This window comes from Tamandua tetradactyla, chromosome 7 (genome assembly GCF_023851605.1).
Source record: "Tamandua tetradactyla isolate mTamTet1 chromosome 7, mTamTet1.pri, whole genome shotgun sequence".
Lineage (NCBI taxonomy): Eukaryota > Metazoa > Chordata > Mammalia > Pilosa > Myrmecophagidae > Tamandua > Tamandua tetradactyla.
Window position 1 is genome coordinate 52,533,111 of NC_135333.1, and position 26,535 is coordinate 52,559,645.

General features: G+C 37.6%; 1 long non-coding RNA gene across 1 annotated transcript; it reads left to right on the top strand.

Moving 5' to 3' along the window:
- The first annotated feature begins 23,621 nt into the window (after positions 1 to 23,621).
- LOC143689662 (uncharacterized) lies at positions 23,622 to 24,540 on the top strand. The gene is made up of 3 exons (XR_013178869.1): positions 23,622 to 23,728; positions 23,833 to 23,974; positions 24,273 to 24,540. It is a non-coding gene; the product is annotated as an uncharacterized LOC143689662 (long non-coding RNA).
- Positions 24,541 to 26,535: the final 1,995 nt, after the last annotated feature.

A 26,535-nucleotide genomic window follows, 5' to 3' on the forward strand; every position in this document is an offset into this window, starting at 1 on the left:
CCAACTACGTAGTTTCTCTGGAACTTTTCAAAGTGACAAGCTCAATTTGTGACTGATGTTAAATTGTTGCATTTAACTCAGATTTAAGGACTAGAGTATTGCTAAAATTGATAAGTGCAAAGGAGCATACAAATTCAAGCATGTAAATCCATCTGGGCAACACACTTTATGTAAATTTCATTTGGCCTGAATTGGAGCACTCTCTAAGGGGTAAACCATGGCTTTTCCCCCCATGGGTATTTCAGACAAAAAACAAGAAAGAAATATTTTTTTAAAACAGATGATAATTAGATTTTAAGATTAAAAAACCTATTTTACCTGTTGCAAGGTTATGGTCTCCAGGGAAAAAGGAATAAGCGTAATGCATGCCTATTTCAGGAGAAGATTAAACAAAGACAGACGCTGCCTCAGACTTGTTAGAGAGAGAAAACATTTGCTGTAGAGAAGCTTAAAAGCATGCCTTATTTTTATTAGCATCCACTTCTTTTCTGAAAGGCTAATTGTAAAATTTATAGAGCTAATTATCTCTCTAGATTAATATTTATGAACACACAATAGCAAACGTGAGTACTAGACATTGTATTAAGCGTTGGCTTTTCTCCCTTCACACATACAAGGAAACAACAGCTACCAAAGGTGATGTTAATATTCTCTCCACAATGTATGTAAACAGTCATGCTAAATTTTTCTTCCCAATTGCTGCAAATTGCTATTTACTCAGCACCCGAAACTATTCTTAACAGTTAATACTCCCGAAATGTATGGGGACCTTTATGTAAAATGACTAAGAGCTTGGAAAATCAATTGAATAAAGTCTCCCCTAACCAAACACCAAAAAGCAAAGTCTCTCTTTATTGACTCGTTTTAACCACATTTTATTCTTATAAGAGAAAAGAAGGATAATCAAAAGCACTTTGTTTTATATTTTGCACTTGGAGTAAGGAACAAATCGTAACTTCATTTCTACAAACTCGAGAACAAGGTTAAGTGTTGCAAAAACAGTGCATTTCCAAAAAAACGAACTGCATTTTCCAAACAATTTCAACCCATCCAGCTGCAGTCTCAGCTTTTGTCTATAAATCTTAGCTAGTTCTGCTCTCCAACTAGGACATGAAATGACTCGGGGTAAAGAAAGATGTACAAGCGGAGGGAGGCGGGAGAGTAGGGGTGGAGGGTATGGAGACAATAGAAGCCAAGTTTGGAGATAAATGAATGGCTTGGTGCCAATCCTGAAATTCTGCAATTTAGACTTCCTGTCTATAAACAGAAGGGTGTTTTACTACATCAGGAATACCTCATCGAGGATTTGTGGCTTGGAAAGTGGACTATGGCTGGGCTTTTGGTATTCTGCAATTTTCCTGCATCAAAACTTCATATCAATTTATCATATGAATTAACACCAGCATTTCAGTGATAGAGAATGTCTGTAGCCTTCAATAATTCTCAGAGAGTTCCAGAACCTCAGAGGAGGCCTTTGCATCAGATGATTTGGAAGGTATTTCTGATTCTCTTTCATTTTTTGCTGCATTCTTATGACAATCTCATGCTTTCGCTTTGATTTACTTCATCCTAGCTCCAAAGCCTCTCAAACTTACGTATTCCTAAGCTTCCTTCTTCTGAACTGTTTAATAGGGTAGCTTCTGGATATGTGGCTTTTGAAATTTAAATTAATTAAAATTAGTTAAACCCAAAAAAGTCTGCCCCTTAGTCACACTAGTCATATTTCAGGTGCCCAAAAGGGCACATGTGGCTGGTGGCTTCTGTATTGGATGGCAAGGATAGGGAAGAGTTCCATTATCACAGAAGGCTCTAGTAGACATCTCTGCTCAAGACACACTTGTTCCCCTGAATTCTTTCTAAGAATCTGAAATCTTAATAAGCTCCCCAGGAGATTCCCATGCAGAGGATTGATAATTCATACTTGGCGAAACAATGCAAAAACTATCGGGTAGAAGTAGGAGCCTAAGGTATCTTGATCCCTATTCTCAGCTTGTTTTTAGCTGTCTTGTGATGACTGTACAATCACCATCCTGTTGATTACTCTAACTTCACCTTCCCAGTTCATGTCCGAGGTAAGCAGATGACCTTAGGATCCTAAGTCTTGGGACTGGAAGAAACCTTTAAGATTAGTGTCTCCAAACATACATTTGCTGCTTGAATCCTTTCTCGACACCTTTCCAACCAAGTAGTCATGCAGCATACACTTGAACAGGAGCACTGATAGGGAGCAAACTTTCAAGGTAGCACAGTAGCTCTTATAAAAGCCCAAGATATTTACTGGTCTTCCCTACATGAGGCCATCTTCCAGTCTCTTTTACTCATCGCTACCAGGTTTTTCCTCTGGTCATTGTTCAATGCCAAGTTTGGGGATGTGAGTCTTCTCCCCTTTGACCCAGGTATCATGTTTTATGAATATATATTTTAGGGAGAGAAAGAAATTTTGAGAAAGAATTTTGTGAGGAGCTGCCGTGGGTGTGATGGAGAGAATCCTGTCCCCAGTCTTGCCCCAACAACCAGGTCTTGAGATCTACTGGGAGAGAATGTCAGTCCCAACCTCAATTTTGAGCAGAACATGGGAACCTACTCAGTTAAGCAGAGAGAGTCCACAGATTTTTGCATTTCAATGCTTGGAAGCTTTAGGGCCCTGAGAGACCAAATTTTTAGTAGAGAAGTAATGCTTTCAACAGCAGCTTTGGTAGACCTGAGGTACTTCTTTCATGGGGCTTAAGGGCAATGGAGGTGAAAGCAGAAAATAAAAAACAAACAAACAAACAAAAAAATGAGGGGATAAATCATGAAAGGGTATATAAAGACAATTTGGGTACTGATAGGACCTTATTTATACCCTCAAGTTGGTGACTTTGGACACATTCAGGTTATATATCTGAAGAAGTATAATCCTCTTTCAATTTTCTTACAATCCTTCAACTCTTTGAAGATGGCTTTTGCTATCCCCCCATGCCCTTTCTTCTTCAGATTAAAATCTGCTTATTTATCCATTTTTTTAATGTTATGTGATCTTGGAATTGCTGATTGTTCTCTGAACATTCCAGCTTGTCTAAGTCTTAAATTGGGGAGTTCAGGGCTGAGTGGTCTAGTCCATATGTTTGCTTACCCTTGAACAGAAGGGAACCATCCCTTCTTCTTTCTAAATCTTCTACTTCTATCAACACAAATGTGAGATTTCACCGCTTTTCTTGGAAGAATGAGAATGGCAGAAATAGGAGAAGAACCAGTGGTCTTCGTTCTTTCATGTATTGTATTTTGTTTTCTCAATGAGTTTTTAGTACTTGTAGGACAAATGAAGTGAAGTAAACACTTCTATTGCATTCTCTAGAGCATCTAACATACCTCAAAGAATACGATACTCAATAAATGTCCACTGATTGTTTGAACACCTAAAAGAGAATATGTACGACTGAGGGAATTCCAAAACAGATGCAATAATATGGTTCTTAACTGGATTTGGAAAGGATTAGGAAAGTTGGTTAGTAAAACATTCAAGGTAATGAAGAGCTTGCTCATTTATGAAGCGAGAGATATGTGCTCTATAATTTGCTTGGATTCCTGCCTATTCCCGATTTAAATATGTCTATAAAAAATATTGGGATCCAAGAAGCTATGTCCATCATTAGCAAAAATACTACTAGTCTTTCTTATATCTAGGAATGATTGAGAGAGAGCCATGTCAGAGAACCATCATGAAAAGGGATCTAACAATGTGTTTCATCAATATATTTAAATTTTGATAAAACATAAAACACTTCTAAGGGACTTGCTGCAGAAACCCCTGTATTATTTAAAATATCTTTAGTACCTGAAGTACCTGGGATATATATACTAAGACAGGTAAGAAAACATATAAAAGAAAATTGGATCAAGTGGAAATGAAATTTGATGGAAAAAGATACCAAAAAAAAAAAAAAAAAAAAGGAAAATGCTCACAGGGATCAGAAAGCCTTGTTTCTGCTGGCTAGAATATATGTGTTGTTTATTCTTGATGTGATTTATATTTCCTTGGCTTCTCAAGCAAATACCATGAAATGGGTCAGGTTAAACAATAGGAATTTATTCACTCATGATTTGAAGCTGGGAGAAAAATCCAAATCAGGTGTCATCAAGGCGGTGCTCTCTTCCTAAGAATGTAATGTCCTGCTGGTGATCCTTGGTATTTAGTTTGTCACATGGTAAGGCATGTGATGGTGTCTCTTGGGCTCTCTGTTCTCTTCCAGGTTCCCTTGATTTTTTCTGGCTACTCCCTCTATGGTTTTCTCTCTATCTGCCTGAATTTCATTCTGCTTATAAAGGACTCCAGTAATAGGATTAATACCCATCCTTAACTGAAGTGATCTTATCAAAAAGATCCGATTTACAATGGCTTCACACTCACAGGAATGGATCAGCTTTAAGAACATATTTATCTTGGGTACATACAGCTTCAAAGCACTACAGTATGTGAGGACATCTTAATAATGACCAAATCATCAGGTGAATTATTTTTTTGATTTTCAAAAGGATTTGGGAATGGCTTTGAAGAATTAGTTTCTGAGATTCTCCTGGCAGGGTTTGTCAGCCTTTTGTTTCCATTTTAGTCCTTCTTCTGAATGTGTGAGGGAGACTGAGTGGTCTTTTCCTGTTACCTGTGTTACTATGTCAGATTTTCTAAGTACTATTGACATAATTTCCACTCCTGCCAAAGTCTTCTCATCATTTCTTATCTTAACTGTCATCTCCTATTTGCAATAGTCAATCCAAGTTTCAGCACTCTCAACTTCCCCAGAAGGATACCCTCTTGACAGCAAATGGATCAAAACCGACACTATTTTCAACTGAGCTTTCCTAGATTATTTCTTGACTCCAATAATTGGCTAATTTAAATACACACATTACAGGTAAAGAGTGTGCTCTAACTAATATCTGGAGAACAACTATCAGTAAATGGAATGATTAGGAACCCATACTTTGTTCACTTGGGAATACCATCTATTTGTTAGCTTGCAAACACCAGGTATTTTCTACAACAATCGTTATATACGAATACTGACATCTTATCCTTGTCAGAAATTCAAAATATGTGTAATTCACTCACATTAAAAAAATAAAGACACATTACCTCTGACATACAGACAATAAAGACTATGCTAAGACAGCTGAGAGAACCAATAAAGAATTTGAATTATGTGACTGGGGTCTAAATAAATCTATTCCCCTAAAATAGTAACCTTTTCATGGACATTAGAACAAGAGAAACGTATAAATGGAAATCATTCTCTATGACTAGCACTGTAGTTTCCCAGGGGAGTTTAAACATCCCTTCAGTGCATTCTGAAGTGAGCAATACAGCACCCAAAGATGCATAGCCTTATTATTTTGGGATGGCATTGCTTCTGTTAAGCAACTGTCTATGTTTACCTTCCCTCAAGGTGGAGGGAAGAGTGTGTTCTAGGTTTTATACTCTCTTTTTATCCTATCCTTGAAGCCATGTAACCACCAGAGGTTCCAAGTGCAATAACAAATGCAACACAATGAGAAATTCATCTTAAGTAACCTCCTAACAACCTTTATTGATCCTTGAGGTTCTAACCAGACCCAAACCAAAAGATGCTTCCAGTTCCCATGTATCTTGGAACTTCTATCCCATGGAGAAAAGCTATGGCATGAAGATAACTGAAAGTCAATGAATAAGATAGCTCTTCCATATATGCTTCTTCATGAGGTTAAATCAACATGTTGAGCCTTTTTAAACCCTAAACTTCAAATCCATAATTTTTTCCTTGAAACATTTTGGTAGACTTCACACTTTCCAATTTGAAATTCTATGAAATCAGAACCCAGAAGAAACTCGCTATCATACAACATTTATTCATTCTTTCATATTCTTATTTCTTCAATTAATTAGCAAACAAAAACTGACCTTTTAACATAGGCAAAGAACTATGAGGTATTTTGAAGCTTTTAAAAGTAGGGTTTCAAAATAGAGAAAGTATGTCTCTACACCCTAGACCTGGAGATTATAATGCAGTTAAAGAGCCAAGACATGCCTAAGAGAAACAGCTAATGGATATATAAAGTTAATATTGGTGTTCACAAAATAAAGGAATATAAAGTATTGGAATTATCAGTGTCAGATGAAATTGTCTTGGAAGCATTTACAGAAAAATTAATATAAAGATTTGAATGCCTGAAGAATGTATCCATCATTAGAAAGACCTATATATGTGGAATAGGAGCATTATAAGTTATTCTATTAAAAAGTGCAAATGTGAAGAACACAGGATATCCAGAAAAAAAATGGAGCTGATTAAAGCAATATTACTTTGGGGTTGGAGTGTGCTTTTATATTACTGAAATGACCTTGAAGATAAATATTCCAATTGATATAGTCTTCTAAGGTAAACCCTAAATATGTTTACATCAGATTGTATATCTGGTATATGAAGTACTTATTCAACAGAAGGATTCATAAAAATTGATAAAATGATTTTTTGAGAACATTGGAACCCAAATTCCACAGTAAAAACAATATATGAATTTCTACTCCTACTTCAAGCAACTGAAGAGTTGATCAAGTGATTTCCCGTATCACCCCCATGACCATGGAGGCTCAGTGTTGATACTTCTATGTACCTGAGATGTTCCTATCATCACTTTTGACCCTAAGAAATTTGCCTGTTGCATCAGGGCCCCTATTTTAGTCTTTGCTTTTGCACTTGCTCAAAATACAGTATTCTCTCTGTTTCCCTCTGCTGCAACCTGAGCCCTCTGCTTTATTGGCTGCCTACTTGTGTGATCAGTGCTAAGCTTCTTTCTGAGTATGGGAGTGGACTTGTAAACCCCTTTGGAGATAGTATAACCTCTTCCTATTTGATTTCCAACATGGAAATGGAGCTCTCATTCCTTACACATAAGGAGCATTCACCTTTCCAGTCCAACACAAACATCCCACTAATAAAAGTAACTGCAGTTACTCTTTATGGAGGTCATTCATAATGTAGATATGGAAAGGTGACGTAGACGAAGAATGAAAAAACGGATCAGAGTAGGTAGAATTGGGTGAAGCAGGGACAGCAGCTTCCTGAAGGAGGTGATTTTTTTTTTTTTTTTTTTTTTTTTTTTTGGCACAGGCAGGCTCCAGGAATTGAACCTGGGTCTCTGGCATGGCAGGTGAGAATTCTGCCACTGAGTCACCATTGCACCGCCCTAAGGAGGTGAATTTTATGCCAAGTTTGTTGTTTGGTGCAGGGATGCTTAGTGATCTTCCATATAGGGGAAGTAGCCTGGGTTGCCATATGATGGTGGGAATATCCGAGTCATCCCAGAAAAATGATGGCAATTGCACAAAGCAGATACTTTTTGTGGCCCTATCAAGTTTGAATTGGGAATTAAAGTAGATCCTGAATAATTACTCTTTCAAAGCAACCCTCCAATAATAACTGGCGTTTATTAAGCATTTTTAGTAGTAAGGATCACTGTGCTAAATCCATTATATTATTAGCTCCTTTCATTTTCACAGCAAAAATATTTTTTTACATTTTATATATGAGGAAACCAAGGCCTGAGGAGTTTAAATAACTTGCTGGCACTCACACATTCATAAGTATCAGAGCTAGGATCCAAATATAGGCAATTTGCTTCCACGGAGATCACATGCTTGTTTCCAGGACACACTGCCTCCCTTACCTATTCACTGGGAAGTCTTACTACATTAACTAGCTAATCAAGAGCCTCAGAAGACTTTTCTGGGTTGATTTCTTTCTTTATGAGTGCATGATATGTGAAAACTTGGGTCTGAGAAAGCTATTACTTATACTCATCACACTGCATCTTGCTAAAGAAAAGAACTTAAAAATCAATCTAAGCCGTCTCTTGCCCCATGACAGCTGCTAACTTTAGAGAAGGGGCAATGGACTAGCTCTATCTAATTGGCTTTATCTGTCCTCTCACTCTTCCTGGTCCTTGAACATCTCTTAGAACTGAATCACTTGATCTGTTCTCTACTTCGCTGCAGGGAGGAGATGGGGTCTTGAGTTCTGGCCATGTGAGAAACAGAAAAAAAAAAAAAAGAAAGAAACATACACAAAGAAAACCGGAGGGGTAAGTCTGGGCTAAAGGTCCAGTCAGATCAAGAAGGCAGCTGGATGCCTGGAATGTTGTGCTTTGCAGTCTTTGCAAAGGAACCTTTTATATCAGTCCACGAGACTGAAAAAATGTCCACTTTGTTCTGATTTAAAATCCACTTTGATATGATTTATCCCATCCAAATCTGGAGATATTGTCTGTTCATGATTCTTGACCTTCCCAGGGGTTACAGGATTCCTTTGATGCTACATTGAACACATTTTTTTCCCCTTAGGGTTGTGGAATTTTACTTAGAGTGCCCAACACTAGCAGCACAAACTGGTAGTCAACTTTCATTTTTCCCTTAATTTATATGTAACTGACAGCAAATGAATATCTGATCTTTTGGAAGGCTTTCACTTTTTATTGTTTTGGTATGGAACGTCTTTTAATTGCATGTGTTGACCTAAAAAATTAAACACATGACTTTGGCAGCCAGAGAAATGATAGGCTTTCAATTCTCAGAACAGAAAGTACATATTTGTTGTTAACTGAGAGAGAAATCACATGGTCAGACAATATTCCACTCCCTGCAATGGTGGTGAAATGCGTCCTACACTGAAAAAACTCCTGCCGTGTTGCATAAAGCAATGCCTGTCTGGATCACATATTTTGTAAATAAAATTTCTTTACATTTTCAAAAGAATGGATCTTAAACCCAGAGCAGGTTTTGCCAGTACTTCAATTCATATGGAACATCAACTAATCACAGATTACAATTGTTCTTAATAAAGCAAAATAAGAAGTATATTCTAAATGCAAAGCATGGATTTGCTAAGATTCCTTCTGTGGCTTGGACCATATTCTACTTAGGGTATTTTATATATTCTTGTTTACTTAATGTCAAACGCTCATCAAGAATGAGTGAGTAAATAATTTGTGTCCTATGACTATTTATTTATTCATGATTTTGTTGCCATTATTGGGAACAAACTCTGTGAAACAGTATATGCCTGGTGTGATGATCAGTTGTGCTTAGATTTATTCTTCTGTTGTTAAAAATGGTTTTTTTTTTTAAGTTATGTGTCTTATGCATTTCTAAGTAGAACAACTAAATAAACAAGCCAGTGCTTAAAATAAAATGTGCACATACACACTGCCAGCTACTAATGTTTGGGTTGTTTGTACATATATGATTCTTCACAAATACAGGAATAAACCTCTTTCTTCTCTACTTAACACTGTATTTGTGGGAAATACTTCTATTTGCTTCATGAAAATGAACTCTTCTTGGACACTTTCAGTTTCTGATTTATTCCTTTTTGTCATCTGACCTCTAGCAATTAGTAACAGTCTGTTTTTGACCATAAAACATTTCTCATTCAGCATTTTGTCCTTCACTTTTCTCCTTTTTTCTAAAGTTGTACTTTATTTCTTCATTCAGTGTGGTACTATACCATTGAGTTTCAAGCCCTCAATGCCTGTCATATACAACCCATCTTTTACCTTCCCATCAATCAGTCTCACTCTACACTATTAGCCTTGGTTGTGCTATTTATTTGCTCAAAAGCCTTCCATTGTCGCCAAGTGCCTATGGAATAATGTTTTTTTCAACAGCTTGGCATGCAAGGTTCTTCACCACCTAATCATTATTTCCCATTATTCTCATGTAAACACCCTTTGTTTAATTGAGTTCGTTCTATGAAATGTACCTTTTTGCATTTATGCTTCCAAATTTGTTTTCAAGCAGGTTTAACCTTCCAATTCTTCTTTACAATAGCCAATCTCTCCCAGTTCTGCTTTGACCATTTAGTATTTATGAACTATTTATAAAATATTATATGATTAATTATGATATAATTCTAATATATAATATATAATAATTATATTATAATCATACAAAATATTATATGATTAATAGAATAATAATTTACATATGTATGTTTAACTAAAATTTTGAAGAATAAGGGCTTGTGTTTTACTTCTTTGTAGCAACTCTGATACTGAAAACTTTGCCCTAAATGTATGAGTGAGACAATAGATATTTTTGAAAGACTAATCATGAGACACTTGTTTATCAGCATCTTCTATTCTCTTTTGAATCTGAGTTTTATTTATATACTTAAATTAAATAATGTAAAACTTTGAATGACCATAACCCAAACACCCCTAAAGAGAGGGATGGAAAGATCGAAGGTGATGGTGGAGTTTATACAGAGAAGATAGGATTTAACAAATGAATATGAATGCTGAATCATTAGATTGATATCTCTTCTAGTCTCCAGTATTTTAGAGTAGCTAGAAGTAAAAACCTGAATATTGCAGAGTTGTGGCCCATGTAAAACTCTGAAATATGTTCTACAATTAATTGTGGTGCTTTGAAACTTATTGATTTTTTGTATATGTGCTATTTTTCACAAAAAAAGAAACAAAAAAGTTGATTGTGATGATAAAAAAATATTTAAGCCTTCTAGCCTCCTGTATGCTGGACCAGTTAGAAGGAAAAATCTGAGAGGATCCTATGGTAGCCCATGCCAGACTCTGGGATCTGTCGTGTAACTGTTTGTTGCAGAGTGCTTTGAAAACCACTGCTTTTTTATTTCTTTGCTTTGTATAAATGTTATACTATACAATAACAATGTTAGAAAAAAAAAAAAACCTGTTGATAATCATGCGGGAGACCCTGGTTTGATTCCCGGTCCATGCACTTCCCAAAAAACAAACAAGCAAAAATTCAATAATGATGCTGCAATAATAGGATACTCACATGGAAAAATAATGAATATGACCCTGCCATACAGCATTCAAAGAATACACAAACCTCCCAAGAATCCTGAAACTGAATAATTAGAGTTAATATTGCAAGAGTTCTGGGAAGACGGAGTAATAGGGTAGATTGAGTTCAGCTGTGCTCTAAGAAAAAAGTTAGAGAAGGAACGGGAGAGTGACTGAGATGGTGATTCCAGAGTTTAAGTGACCTGGGAGAATCTTCTTTACCACTTAGGGCGGTTCTGGTTGCAAAAGCTGAGGAACTGAGAAGCAGAGAACTGGAGCCTAACATGAAAGTGCGGAGCCCACAGGCGTGCACTGACCAGGAGATAGGGACTGCAAATTAAGTCAAGCCATGTCACTTAAACATGCTACCATCATTAGTGCAGCCCGGTGACTCAACCCACACCCATGCACCTGAACCCCATCACCTGCCCCCACTCCCTGCACTTCAAGCGCTCCCACCCCACCAACCCCAAGTGCAGCCCAACCCACTTTCCTGCACCCCTCCCGAGCACTACCTCCCCTCCCTGCAGGCTGTCTGCCAGCACATAAAGGCAGCAGACGCATACCTTTATACCCAGGCTACACTTGCGCCCCTCCCCCCCTCCCAAGCTCAGCGCATGTTTACGGCACTCTAAGACCCATGCTGCGCTCTGTCTCCAGTCATGCCCCTCAGCTCTGGAGACATCAGTTTACAGCACTCCTAGACATGTCCATGAACATGGCCCCTGTCACGCTTCCCAGCTCTAAGAAAGTGCTGATCTGTGCAGCTGGGTCACATCTGCCCCCAGTCCACGAAGATATAACACTGGCCTGCTGCCATAGCTCTGTGCATGTGCATAAAGGGCCCCATGCCCTAGACCAGTGCACACCAGCGTTACTCCCCCCAGACCTGTGCATCTGCACAGCTACATCCTCCTGGGCCGTTGGGTGTCCATGTTCACAAGCACCAGCATGAAATCTCCAACCTGCCCCTATACCTGCGCCACAACACATCACCTCACTATTGTGCCCCACCCCATACTCTGCATCCTGCTACACATTCATCCTGCAAATACAAGGCTTTAGATTACAAAAGGAAATAAACTCTCAAAGTAAATCAAGATGTTTACATAATAACAGAAAACAACAGAAGATCACTAAGCATATCACAATGCAGACAGATAAAGCCCAACCAAACAACCAAATTAAAAAACCAGTGGAGATACAGATGTTGGAACAACTAATCAAAGATGTTCATATAACTCTAATTAATAAAATAAGTGGGATGGCTAATGGCATAAAGGAGATAAAGAAGACAGTAGAAAAGCATAAAGAAGAATTTGAAAGAATAAAGAGAAAAATAGCAGATATCACAGAGATTAAAAACCCTGTTAACCAAATAAAAAACATACTAGAGGCACACAACAGCAGATTTAAAGAGACAGAAGAAAGAATAAGTGAATTAGAGGACATGAAAACTGATTTTGAACACTTGAAACAGCAAATGGCAATAAAGATGGAAAATTTGAATTGGATCTCAGGGAAATGATAGACAAAACAAAGCACACAAATACAAGAATCATTGGTGTTCCAGAAGGAGAAGAGAGGAATAGAGGGCAAGGAAGAGTAGTTGAACATATAATGGGGGACAACTTCCCAACCCTTATAAAAGGATGTAAATATACAAGTCAAAGAAGCCCAATGAACTCCAAACAAAATAAATCCAAATAGGCCTCCTCCAAGGCACATACTAATCAGTCTGCCAAATGTTGAAGAGAAGCATAAAATTCTGAAAGTGGCAAGAGAAAAACAATCTACTACATACAAGGGAAACCACATAAGACTGAGTTCAGACAACTCTCCTGGCACCATGGATGTGAGAAGGCAGCGTGGCATGATACATTTACGATTCTGAAAGAGAAGTACTTCCAGTCAAGAATTCTGTACCCAGCCGTATTGTACTTCAAAACTGAGGGAGAGATTAAAATTTTCACAGAAAAACAAATCCTGAAAGATTTTGTCAACAATAGACAAAATTTCTCATAGGCCCTATGAGAAATACTAAAGGGAGTTCTACCAATTGAAAAAAAAAGACAGGAAAGGAAGGTCTGGAGAGGGCACAGAATTGAAGAGTACCAGTAAGGGTAACTTAAAAGATAAAAAGAGAAAGAGGGGAAAGAATATATAGATCTGTCAAATAGAATAAAAAGGATAAGATGGTGGACTCAAGAAATGCCTTTTCAGTAATAACTTTGAATGTTAATGGACTAAACTTATTAATTAAAAGATACAGATTAGCAGAATGGATTAAGAAATAGAATCCAGCTATCTGCTGCTTACAAGAGCAGACTTTAAATGTAAGGACATCATGAGAAACAAAGAAGGACAATATATACTAATTAAAGGGACAATTCACCAAGAAGATAAAATAATCACAAATGTATATGCTCCCAATAAGGAACTCCAAATGAGACAGACATTGGCAAAACTGAAGGGAGCAATAGAAGTTTCAGCAATAACAGTAGGAGACTTCCATATACCACTCTTTTATGTAGATAGAATAATCAGGCAGAAGGTCAACAGGAAATACAGAAGTTAAATAATTTGACAAATGAATTAGACTTAACAGACATATTTAGGTCATTACACCCAAAGCACAAGGATATACTTTCTTCTCTAGTGCTCATGGAACATTCTCCAGGATAGATCATATGCCAGGGCACAAAACAGGTCTTTATAAATTTAAAAACAATGAAATTATTCAAAGCACTTTCTCTGATCACAATGGGATGAAGCTGGATCTCAATAACCACAAAAGAATGAGAACATTCCCAAATACATGGAGATTAAATAACACACTCTTAAACAACCAGTATATCAAAGAACAAATTGCTAGAGAAATCAGTTGCTGTCTGGAGATGAACGAAAATGAGAATGCAACTTATCAGAATTTATGGGATGTGGCAAAGGCTGTGCTGAGAGGGAAATTTATTGCCCTAAATGACTATATTAAAAAACAAGAAAGAGCAAAAATCTAGGATTTAACTGCTCACTTGGCAGAACTTGAGAAAGAACAACAAACTAGCCCCAACGTAAATAGAAGTAGAGAAATAACAAAGATTAAAGTGGAGTTAAATAAATGGGAGAACAAAAGAACAAGAGATAGAATCAATAAAATCAAAAGTTGGTTCTTTGAGAAAATCAATAAAATTGATGGGCCAATAGCAGGACTGACAAAGAAAAAAAGAGAGGGAATGCACATAAAATCAGAAATGAGAAGGGGTGTGTTACTGTAGACCCTGAAGAAATAAAAGAAACCATAAGAGGATACTATGAACAACTATATGCCAACAAACTAGACAAGTTAGATGAAATGGACAAATTCCTGGGGACACACAAACAAGCTACATTGACTCAGGAAGAAATAGAAGATCTCAACAAACCAATCACAAGTAAAGAGATTCAATCAGTCATCAAATCTTCCCACAAAGAAAAGCCCAAGATCAGATGCCTTCACAGGGGAATTTTATCAATCATTTCAAAAAGAACACCAATCCTGCTCAAAATTTTCCAAAAAATTGAAGAAGAAGGTACTCTACTTATCTCATTTTATGAAGCTAATATCATTTTTAATATCGAAACCAGGCAAAGATGCTATAAGAAAGAAAAACTACAGACGAATCTCCCTAATGAGCAGAGATGCAAAAATTCTCAACAAAATTTTAGGAAATCAAATCCAACAACACATTAAAAGAATCATACACTATGACCAAGTGGGGTTTATACTAGGAATGCAAGGATGGTTCAATAAAAGAAAAGCAATTAATGTAATACCACACATTAATAAATTGAAAGGGAAAAATCACAAGATCATATTGATTGATGCTGAAAAAGCACTTGACAAAGTTCAACATGCTTTTCTGATAAAAACACTCCAAAAGACAGGAATTAATGGCAACTACCTCAATATGATAAAGGGAATATATGAAAAACCAATAGCACAGTACTCGATGGACAGAGACTGAAAGCTTTCCCCTTAAGATCAGGAATGAGACAAGGATGCCCAATGTCACTATTATCATTCAACATTGTGCTAGAAGTTTTAGCTAGGGCAATCAGGCAGGACAAAGAAATCATAAGCATTCAAATTGGAAAGGAAGAATTAAAACTTTCACTATTTGCAGATGACATGATACTATACTTAGAAGATTCTGAGAAATCTACAGGAAAGTTATTTGAGCTAATAAATTCAGCAAGGTGGTAGGATATAAAATCAATGTGCAAAAATCAGTAATACTTCTATACACAAGCAATGACCTAATTGAGGAGTCAGTTAAGGAAAAAAAATCCATTCAAAATAGCAACTAAAAGAATCAAGTACTTAGAAAGGAACTTAGCTAGAGATGTAAAGGACTTGTACAGAAAAAACTACATAACACTGTAAAAAGAAATCAAAGCTCTAAATAGGTGAAAAGACATTCCCTGCTCATGAATAGGAAGGCTAAGTATAGTTAAGATGTCAATTCTACTCAAATTAATCCACAGATTCAACATAGTACTAATAAAAATTCCAACAACCTACTTTGAAAACATGGAAAAGTTAGTTACCAAATTCATCTGGAAAGGAGAGAGACCCTGAATAGCTAAAAGCATCCTAAAAAAGAAGAACAAAGTGGGAGGCTTAACATTCCTTGACTTTAAAATCTATTATAAAGCCACAGTTGTCAAAACAGTATGGTATTGGCACAAAGATAGAAGCATTGACCAATGGAATAGAATTGAGTGTGTAGAAATAGACTACCAAATCTGTGGTCAACTGATTTTTGACAAAATCCCCAAAATACAAAATTGTATTTTCAATAAATGGACATGGAAGAACTGGATATCAATAGCCAAAAAAAAAGAAAGAGGACCCCTGTCTTACACCCTATACAAAAAATTAACTCATAATGGGTCAAACACCTAAAAATAAGAAATAGTACCATAAAGCTTCTAGAAGACAATGTAGGGAAACATATGTAAGATCTAATAATCAGAGGTAGTTTCCTAAACTTTACACACAAGCACAAGCAACAAAAGAAAAAAATGGATAAATGGAAACTTCTCAAAATCAAGTGCTTCTGCACATCAAAAGACTGTCAGAAAGGTGAAGAGGCAATTAACTCCATGGGAGAAAATATTTGGAAATCACATATTGGACAAAGGTTTGATATCCTGAATACACAAAAAAATCATACAACTCAATCACAAAAGAACAAATAACCCAATTATAAAATGGGCTAAAGATATGAATAGGCATTTTTCTGAAGAGCAAATACAGATGGCTCAAAAGCACATGAAGAGATGTTCATTTACATTGGCTATAAGGACAATGCAGATGAAGACTACAATGAGATACCACTTCATACCTATAAGAATGGCTGCTATTAAACAAACAGGAAACTATAAATGTTGAAGAGGATGTGGAGAATTTGGGACACTTATGCACTGGTGGGAATATATAATGGTGCAGCCACTATGGAAGACTATTTGGAGGTTCCTTAGGAAACTAAATATTAAGTTGCCCTATGACTCAACAATAGCACTACTTGTATATACCCAAAAGAGCTGAAAGCAATGACACAAACAAACATTTGCACACCAATGTTCATAGCAGCATTTTTCATAATCACAAAAAGATGGAAACAAAGCAAATGCCCATCAACAGTGGAGTGGATTAGCAAATGTGGTATATACATATGATGGAATATTATGCAGCAGTAAGATGAAATGACATCCTGAGGCACATGACAAGATGGGTGAGCCTTGAGGACATAATGCTGAGTTAAATAAGCCAGACACAAAAGGATAGATATTGTACGATTCCACTTTTATGACTATGGTAACATCAGAGGCTTTTAATACAGAATATAGAGGACATAGAGATACATAGAAGCTAGAGATGGGTGAATGGTTAGCTAATGAAATTGAACTTCTATGTAAGAGATTAGATAAAAATGAAGGTGGTTCTCTTGTGGGTCTATATGTAATATTACCATATTGAAGATGAACAAGATTGAAAGGGGTATATAGACCTACGTGTCCCACTGATTTAACACTAGAAATATAAATTAGTTCTTGCAAGAGCTACTTCAAATATATGATTCATGTACAAAGAGTGTCTAAGTCTAGGGTACAGGGGGGAAAACTGCTATTGCATGTTATGGGCTATGTTTAGAAGGAAAACATCAGAATACTACAGCAACAGTAGAGATAAATAATAGGGAGAGGGAAAAGAGTTAAGAGGAGGTTTAGATTTCCTATTTGGTGAGGGTGTGTTTATCAGTTTTCTTTCTCTTGGGAACAATGAAATTATCTAAAATTGAGAGTATAATGGACTGTGGACTTTAGGCATTATACATGACCCCTGATGAATGCAGGTGGCTGAAGGATGCAGTGACTGAGAAGTAGATTGGTGAACAATGCTGTAAACTTATGAATGAATGTTGTGCTGCAAAAAAGGAACAAAGATGTGAGGAGAGCAACAATGTGAATGAACCTGTAGGACATTTGGTTTATATATATATATAAACCTGATGTTTAGTGATAAGAACAAAGCTGATCAGGTTGGGGTTAAAGTAATTCAGAACACAAGGGTAAGGAAGAAAATGTCTTTTTAGAACCACACACGCTCTTGGAGACAAAAGGAAGAAAGGTTTATTTGGTCTGGAACCAAAATTTTCTGTAGCATATAATTGAACTCAACCTACCTGTATAGTTCATTTGAACAACTGAAACACAGGGAGCGCAGAATAAGAAAGAGGTCCTTTAATCTTGCATAGCTTAATGTAATGCCTGGATAACTCCTAGAGTATATTAAGCAGATAACTTAAAAGTATTGGCAATGTCCTTTGAGGAATGGGAGAGAAATATGGAACTATTAAACTTTATCATCAGAAAATTCTCTGATACTGTGTCAAACTTTAGGGACACCCAAATCAATAGGCCATGCCCTTGATCTTGAGGCTTACTCTTGTGAAGCTGATGTAGGTAACGGAGAAGCTTACCTACATATAGGTATGCCTAAGAGTTACTTCTGGAGGACCTCTTTTGTTGCTCAGATATGGCCTCACTCTTTCTAAGCCCATCTGTTCAAATTAAATCATTACCCTCCCCCCCTGCATGGTGGGTAAAAGTCTCCCTGGTGACATGGGAGATGACTTCCAGGCTTGTATCTGGCCCTGGCACTGTGGATCAATAATTCATTCCTGATCAGATGGGGGGAAAGAAGTGTAGCTAAAAAATATCAGTGGCAGAGAAAGTTCAAATAGGGTCGAGAGGCTACTCTGGAGGCTGTTCTTAAACAAGCTTCAGTTAGACATTGCTACCTATAATAACCTGCCAAACCCCAACCAGAACCATTCCAGCCTATCTTAAATAACACCTAAGACAATATATAAGATTCCACAAGGGTTCTACGCAATAATGTAACTTTCCAGAAATCTACAATCTCCAGATGTGTCCCTGGACCAGATAAACCCTGGAACCTAGCCCAGCATCACCAGAACATCAGATAGTTTCATCTCCCTATCCCATATTAGTGACAGACCCTTCCAACATGAAAAAGTTGGAATGGCCATAGCCCAAGCACCCCTAAAGAGAGGGATAGAAAGATCCAAGGTGATGGTGGAGCTATACAGAGAAGATAGGATTTAACAAATGAATCTGATTGCTGAATCATTGAATTGATATTTCTTTTAGTCTCCAGTAGCTGCAGCAGCTAGAAGTAAAAACCTAAAATTTTGGAACTGCAACCCATGTCAAACTCTGAAATATGTTCTGCAACTAATTGTGGTACTATGCTTTGAAAGTTATTGGTTTTTTGTATATATGTTAATTTTCACAAAAAAGAAAGAAAAAAAAAAGATTAATATTGCCAGGTCCAGAAAGAACAAGGGAACTCAGTAAGCATTAAACAGCCCTTAATAATGAAAAATTAATTGCTGAATTCCCCTTATACTTGAATTTACGTCTTACAGGTAGGACCATTCTGCAGCATAGTTCCCTGGCCCCAGACTCTTTCTCAGAAACTCACTGCTCCTGAGAAATGGCTGCCTGTCATTTAGGTGCAAGTCACATGATGTTTAGACCATTGGTGCTCCTCAGCAGTTTCAGTCCAATATTGTCATATGTCTCTTAAGAAAACTCAGAGTTAAGAAAATTGACATTTTTCCTCTGTGCTCTATACTTTACTTCCATAATTTTATCCAAGACTCACAAAAATGTTATGAAACTAATTTGATTTTATTCCTACTGTACAGATAAGGAAAGTGGGGCTTAGATATAAACCCCAGTAGCTCCTTGCCAGGGTAGATAAGCTACTCACACAATTATTCTAGTTGTGAATCTGTACCAGTTATATATAAGGGTAATTAAATATTATCAGTACCCTTTATATTTTCATGAGCTTCTCTCCACAGCCAGTTCCAAATCCTTTCAAAACACCCACCCTAACTATGGTAAATAAGAATATAGGCGTAAAGGATGATAGTGTCCGTGTTTTAGAACTTCATCCACTGTATGAGACCAAAGGAAGAGAGGTTTATTTTGTTCAAAACTCAAATTTTCTGCAGCATATATCTCAACCTGTTTGGATAGTTCATTTAAACAACCCAAATACATGGAGCCCAGAATGGGAAAAAGGGCTTATAATTTTTTATAGCTTGATGAAATACCTGGTTACATCCCGGAGTATGTTGGGCAGATAATTAAAAAGTATTCACAAAGCCCCTTGAGGGACTGGAGGAAAAATACTGAACTATTAAATTTTCCCTCCTGGGAAACCCCAGATACCCTCTCAAACACTAGGGACTCACTTTAATAAGACATGCCCTTGATCTTGAGGCTTGCACTTATAAAACTTATTTCTGTAGTGAGGAAGCTACACCTACCTATAATTATGCCTAAGCATTACCAGAGAACCTCTTTTGTTGCTCAGATGTGGCCTCTCTCTTTCTCTAGCCCCAACTCTGCAAGTAAAATCATTACTCTCCTTGTTATGGGGGACATGATATTCAGCAGTCAGTCTCCCTGGCAATATGGGACATGACTCCCAGGGATGAGCCTGGCCCTGGCACTGTGGAGTTGACAATGCCTTCCTTACTAAAAGGGGGAAAAGAAATGTAACAAAATAAAGTATGAGCGGCTAAGAGAGTTCAAATAGAATCAAGAAGCTATTTTGGGGGCTAATCTTATGCAAGCTTCAGCTAGATATTGCTAATTGCCAGAGTTTGCCAAACCCCAAACAACACTCAGGGCTCTAGCTGAGATTCTACAAAAATTGCACATGCTGTTTACTTTTCAGAAAACAAAAACTTCAGATGGTTCTTAGGCAAAATGAGTCCTGAAACCCAGAGGTTCTCTCCAAGAACATCAACCAGTTCCATCCCCACATTCCTTATTGTTGACACTCCTTTCTAACATGAAAAGCGTTAGAATGGGCATAACCCAAGTACCCCTAAAGATTGGGAGAAAGATCAAAGGAGAAGGAGGAGTTACAACAGAAAAGATAGGATTTAACAAATGAGGCTAATTGCTGAATCATATGCTGATGTTTTTTTCAGTCTCCAGTATCGTGAAACAGCTAGAAGGAATAACCTGAAATTGTGGAACTGCAACCCACACCAAACTTTGAAATCCATTCTATAACTACTTGTTAAAATATTTTGAAATTTACAGCTTTTTTGTGTATGTGTTATATTTCACAAAAAAAATAAAAATAAAAAATATCACCCACCACTGCGGTGCAAAGGTCATCAGAGTCTTACATTCCCTTCTCTTCCATGCTCCCTTCATTGGAGACCATCTTGTCATTCTTCAGCCATTGAAGACTTAAATTCTGGGCTCACTCTCTCTGCCTTCTCCTTTATCCCCTTTCCCATTTCATCTGAGAGATGTGACAATTCCTATAATACTGAGCTTTGCCAACCTGTGACACTTGCCTAAGTTAAATTGATCTATACATGCATATGTAGAATTCAAAACAACTCCTATTGAATTTTAAAGTCAAGGCACTTTCCCAAGCCTGTTGGAAGTATAACACATTTCCCTAATTTTAAAATAAACCCCCTCCCCTTCCTTTTCTTCTACAGTTCTCTTTCCTGTTAAGATTCACCAAATATATTCACATCTGTTATATCTAAATATATTTGAATCTGTCTAGAAATTTACTTCATTAAGATTATCTTTTCTTAAATGACCATGGTCCTTTTCTGTCCTTTCCTTCATAATGTTCCTCTTCACTTTTATCTTAGTAGCAGATGCACCTCACATTTAAATATGTATATCTCTGAACACATTTGCCATGTCTGTTCTTTGGCTATAAGCAATATAATCTGAGGAAATATAGGGACATGTGAAAGGACATATTCTAGAAGACTGATTTATTTCCAAGAAGCTGAAATAATTTCCAGGAGCATTTTTTTTTTTTACATTCCAAAAGAATAACCGTGAAAAACCTAAAGCCTGTTGGACTCAACAGATAACTCAGTTCAGCTATATTTCAATTATTTAAGTTATGGCATAAGAGAGCCAACCACAAGGTTTTCCAAATGTTAATACTTAATCATTTGTTTTTGTGGTTTTTTCCTGAAAATGAAGATTCACAAGAGCTTTTATGTTGAGTTATTGTAGTAGCTCCTCCAAGTGGCATGAATGGATCAGTCTTATTGGTAATTGGAATGTGCTTTTTCTGCAGGTTTGCTGTGAAAGTGGACAGGAAGCCTTGCAGAGTCCTCAGGAACAGGGGTCTCCATTCAGTGACCTCTATATAAATTAGAGTTGTCATTTTCTTTCGGGCCTTCTTTGGTGAAGGATGCCTATCAAAGCCTGATGTGGTTATCCCAAGACTGTGAGCTACTTGAGGGTAGAAACCATGCACAGTTCTGTTCTGTAGCCTCAGGTAGTGAATAAATGCTTATCATATAAATGGATATGTGGGTTAATATGAGTAGGTTCACAGTTCTGTGCCCTTTCCAAAGTTCTCTTTTTAGATACCTTCTAAAGTACAGGAAAAGGAGAAAATGAGGTGAAGTTACAACCATGTTTAATTTCTGCTAAATCAAATATAATGTAAAATATGATAACCTCAACTGTCTCATTAATTGCTGACCCTTAATTAAAGGTATCATACATTATTAAAGACACAGCCTCAGTAAAGTCAATACAAAATTGGATAAGCAGAGCTATTACCTCAATATGAAGTTCATATAGCTCTTTATTTAATGACTCTACAAAACAGGCTCCCAAGCTGAAGATAACTGATATTTGCATTACTACCATGCTTATTAAAAGGAAATCTTTAAGTCCCAAATTTCTTCCTTGTAGAGAAATGTGTTCACACAGTTTATGTCTTTCAGGGTCTTACATATTCCTGGACTAGAAACAGCCAGGAATGACCCAGATTGTCTTCTCATGGGGGTTTTTACACCTCTGGAGCCTGGTCTTGCAGACGTTAGAATCAGAAACAGCCTTTCTCCTCCAACACATCTGTTTAAGGCTTGACAGAATGAGGGTAATTGGATTATACCATTCATTCTCTTTTGGGCAAGCTCCTCTCCCTATCTGTTTAAGGGATGCATTTTGTTGTTGTGGTTAGCAGATTTCCTTTCTGCTTTCCCTTTGCGTGTCTATCCCTGTGCACCTATGATCATCATCATACTGGTTAGCATTTACCTATTGTTCATTTCATAGTCTTGTTACATAACCCAGGGAAGCAGGTCAGAATCATTATTAATATTTCCCAGAAAAATAAAGGCACAAGGCTGCGAGGAACTTGTTCTGGATTGTCCCAGCTGGTCCACAGGGACCTGAAGGCTTGAATAACAGGTCCACTTGACTCCATTCCTATCTCCAGTCTATCTTCTCTCAAACCAGGGTGAGAAAATAAGTCCTCATATCAATTAATTAAAGAGCATGGAATCTGGAGCCTGGACAACTTGGGTTAACTATCGCAATTCTGACAAGTTTAGCTGGCTGCATGATCTTTGATGCATTGCTTTATCTCTTGGAGGTTACATTTCTTAATTTGTACAGTGGTGATATCATGGGGTTGTGGTGAAATGACTGACACAAAGTACATGGTGCCTGGTATGTGGCAGGTGCTAGAAAGGCGGAGAGGGGCATCTCCTGATTTGTATGTCTATTTGAGTAGTTATTTCCAGTGGGTGCATTTTAAGAGTACCTTCTATTTGCTTTTCTTGGCTGGAGGTAGAAAGGCAGAAGGACTGTGGAGAGCGTGCTTCTCTGCGTGAGTCTGGGTTTCTAATTTGACACTGTACTTCTTCTTTCAGAATTTATGTCAGTCTTTATGAGGAAAATGAATGCATGTAAGTGTGCATGTGTGTGTCCTATTAACAAGAAATATTGGTCTTGGAAGGGGAAAGGGCAAGGTCTAATGACTAAAGTGTCTGAAACAGATGAGAGAGGTGAAGGTTTGCTAGAAATGATGATCTGCCCTTCATCTTTGTCCCAGGGAACTTTCACATAAATGCGATTCAAATGATTTGTGACAAGAAATTATAACTTTGCAGGTATGATGGGAAGAAATAAAAAGACGAGAAAATCAATATTGCACAAAGAAATCAAAACGAAGGATTGTATTTTTATTAATCCTCTCCACCCAGCACTCCTGGAGGAAACCCACCCAGCTGAATTTCCCCAGCAAATGTGTTGACGTGCAATCTCTGCTGCTGGTTCATTTTTAAGCAGAGCTGCAGGGGATGTCATGTGTTGCAGTAATTGCCATGGAAACCATTGTTGTAGAATGAATAGGGAGGTTTTAAATCCTTGGTAATGAGCCTGGGAAACTAAGTGGGTCTTGGAGTTTAACTTGTTTGGAAGTGGATCATATTTCACACAGAGGCATGCAGGCAAGAAGGTAGGGGGCAAGGGATGGGAGAGAGGAAGCTTTTATTTTTTGTTTGTTTTTTAAATGCAAATAAAATTGCCTAATATCACACTTCTGTTTGTGTTTTTAAATAGGGAAACACCAACGATGCAAGCATCAAACCCTAAGCCTGCAGAAGTAGCACTCTCATCTGTGGGACACAATGCAACTTTGATCTATTTCCTCTAAAATCAACACATTCAATTCACCTCTTACAAAAGCTAAACAAGTGAGATGGTAAATATTTTAAGGCAGTTAATTATTAGGCTTATCTATAATGTGAGATCCTTAAAAGGGGGTGGCTGATTTTGCTACTATCTTTGTGGGACTCCAGGTTGCATTTATTGGATGTGAATTTATAACCATAGACTACAGAGTTGTTGAGGCACCTTCTTTATCACATGAAAGACAATCTAAGAATGATCAGAAACCACTGGAGTCCCACTGTGACAGGAAACCATTCCTTAGGCTTTCTATACCCCATTCCAGACACATTCACACATCTCTGATACTTACTCTTCCCTTGCCACCCAAGGCCATTTTGAGGTGTGTGTCCTACAAAGTCATTGGAAAAGGCAATGAAGAAGAGGTTCCCTACTCAACGCTGCCCCTTATCCAGAAACACAGTTGCACACAGACCTGGGTCTTTGAATAGAAGCTTCTTCCTGAGCATTTCATGGTCTCTTTGTCATTTCCACAAGAATGAAGAGGAAAAGAAGTCAGTGAGAAGGAAAAACTCTAGGAAGAAATTTTTATATTCAGTTTTTTAAGAATATTTATTACCAGATTTTAATAAAAGCATTATAAAGTCTTCCCAAAGGCCATGTACTGCCTAAAGAAGGAGCTATTGCTCTTTGGGAGTCTGAGGAAGAGACAAGCTTTGGATGAAAGGATCATGATGGTGGTGAAGGGCAAGGACATAAAGTGGAACCTGAATCAGGTATGAAAGGAAAGGAAATAAAAAGGAAGGGAATAGAAGAGGAGGAAAAGAGAAGGGAGGGAAAGGGGAAGAGGAAGAGGGGAGGAGGAGGGGAAGTGGAAATGAAAGGGATAATGTAATGAGAACTTGGTGGGATGGGAGCTTATGTGGTAACATATCGAAAGAGAACCTTTCTTATGAGTCCTTACATTCTTTTTGCAGGGTAAACACAGCACAGCAAGGGAGTGAAAAATGAATAGCAGAAATTTATTATGAGAGTTAATAAGATAATACATACGAGGTTCTTAGAAGTCCTAAAACATAGTAAAATGAACAATAAAAGTAAGCTATTAGGATTATCCATCTCTAATTGTATGGAATAATGGTCGCTTTTCAATCTTTATGATGCTGAAAACCCAGCCCCAGACCTCAGAAGTCATAATTTCCAGTTTTCTCCGGGGTCTCTGCTCCCTCACCCCTTCCTGCTAGGGCATTAGTATGACGTAGAGAAGAGTGGGATCAGAGAGTGAGAGGGTTGTTTTGGTGCTATTTTAAAACCATTGCATCTAGAATATCTAGAAATCCTAAAATCCTGCCCTACCAATAACCTCTACATCTGGTGAAATTCCCAAAGAAATTACAGGCAATGAACAACAAGATTGAAGGTTCATGCCAGTAGGTTTGGGGTCCTCTGGTAAAAGTTGGAACTGGAGAACAAAGTTTAGACCTTCTCCCCCAAATTTACATCTTGAGGTTGCACTACCCCCTTTAGCCAGTCTTGTGAGGGAATGAAGTCAAGGAGAAAGTGGGAGTGAGATGGCTATGCTTGTGGGCAGACATGGCTCACAGTATCACCTGCTCATGGAGGATGTCCTTGAGTGCCCTGCCTTACAACGCAATACCTACAAGTCCTATTCCCTTTCTCTGCTGTATTTCTCCCCTTAGGTGTACTATCATTTGGCATACTCCTTATTTTTAACTATTTACCTGGCTTATTGAGGGTCACTTGCTGTAAAAATGTGAATTCCATGAAGAAAGGGATGTGGTATGGTTGTTCACTGCTTTATTTCAGCATCTAAGATACTGCCTGGTAGAGAAAGCACTCAGCACGTCTGTTGAATGAATTAAGTGGCAAAAAGGATATGGAACATGGCTTTTACTTTTAATGCATATTGGTCGTTTGGGTTTAATTGTTTTTCCCCAAAATATATGTTGAAACCTAGACCTCCCGTATCTGTGAGTATGACCTTATTTGGAAAAAGGTTTATTGCAAGTAGAATAAGTTATGTTAAAATGGGGTTGTGCTGTAGAAGTGGGCCCTGATCCAGTATGACCAGTGTCCACGTAAGAAGAGGAAATCTGGACACAAAGGCAGACACAGGGGAGAAGGCCATCGGACGACTGAGGCAGAGATTTAAGTGTACGTATTGACTGAAAACCACCAGAAGAAGAAAGGAAAGATTCTCCTTACAGATTTCCAACTTCTAATCTCAAGCACTGTGAACCAATATGTTTGTCTTGTTCTAAGCCATCTAGTTTGTGGTACTTTGTTACAGTAGTCTGTTGATACTCAGACATAGCCCATGCCCACTAGCAAGACCCAGCCCAATAACAGTCCTGGCATGCTGACCAATCAGACCAGCAGACCATCCACCGAGGTCAGGCCGAAGTGTGCTGGACAGGAGACAGAATGAACAGATGTGGGGACTGTGGAGGTAGAAAAGCTTGAAAACCTGTTTATAAGTGGAGGGAGCAAGTGAGAGTATGAAGAAAAGTTATACTTTTCTTAAGTTGAGAGAACAATATCCCAAATCCCACCAGGATGAAAAGGAGTACATGATGGCCAACTTAAAATAAAGTTTTGGACTCATTTTTCCCA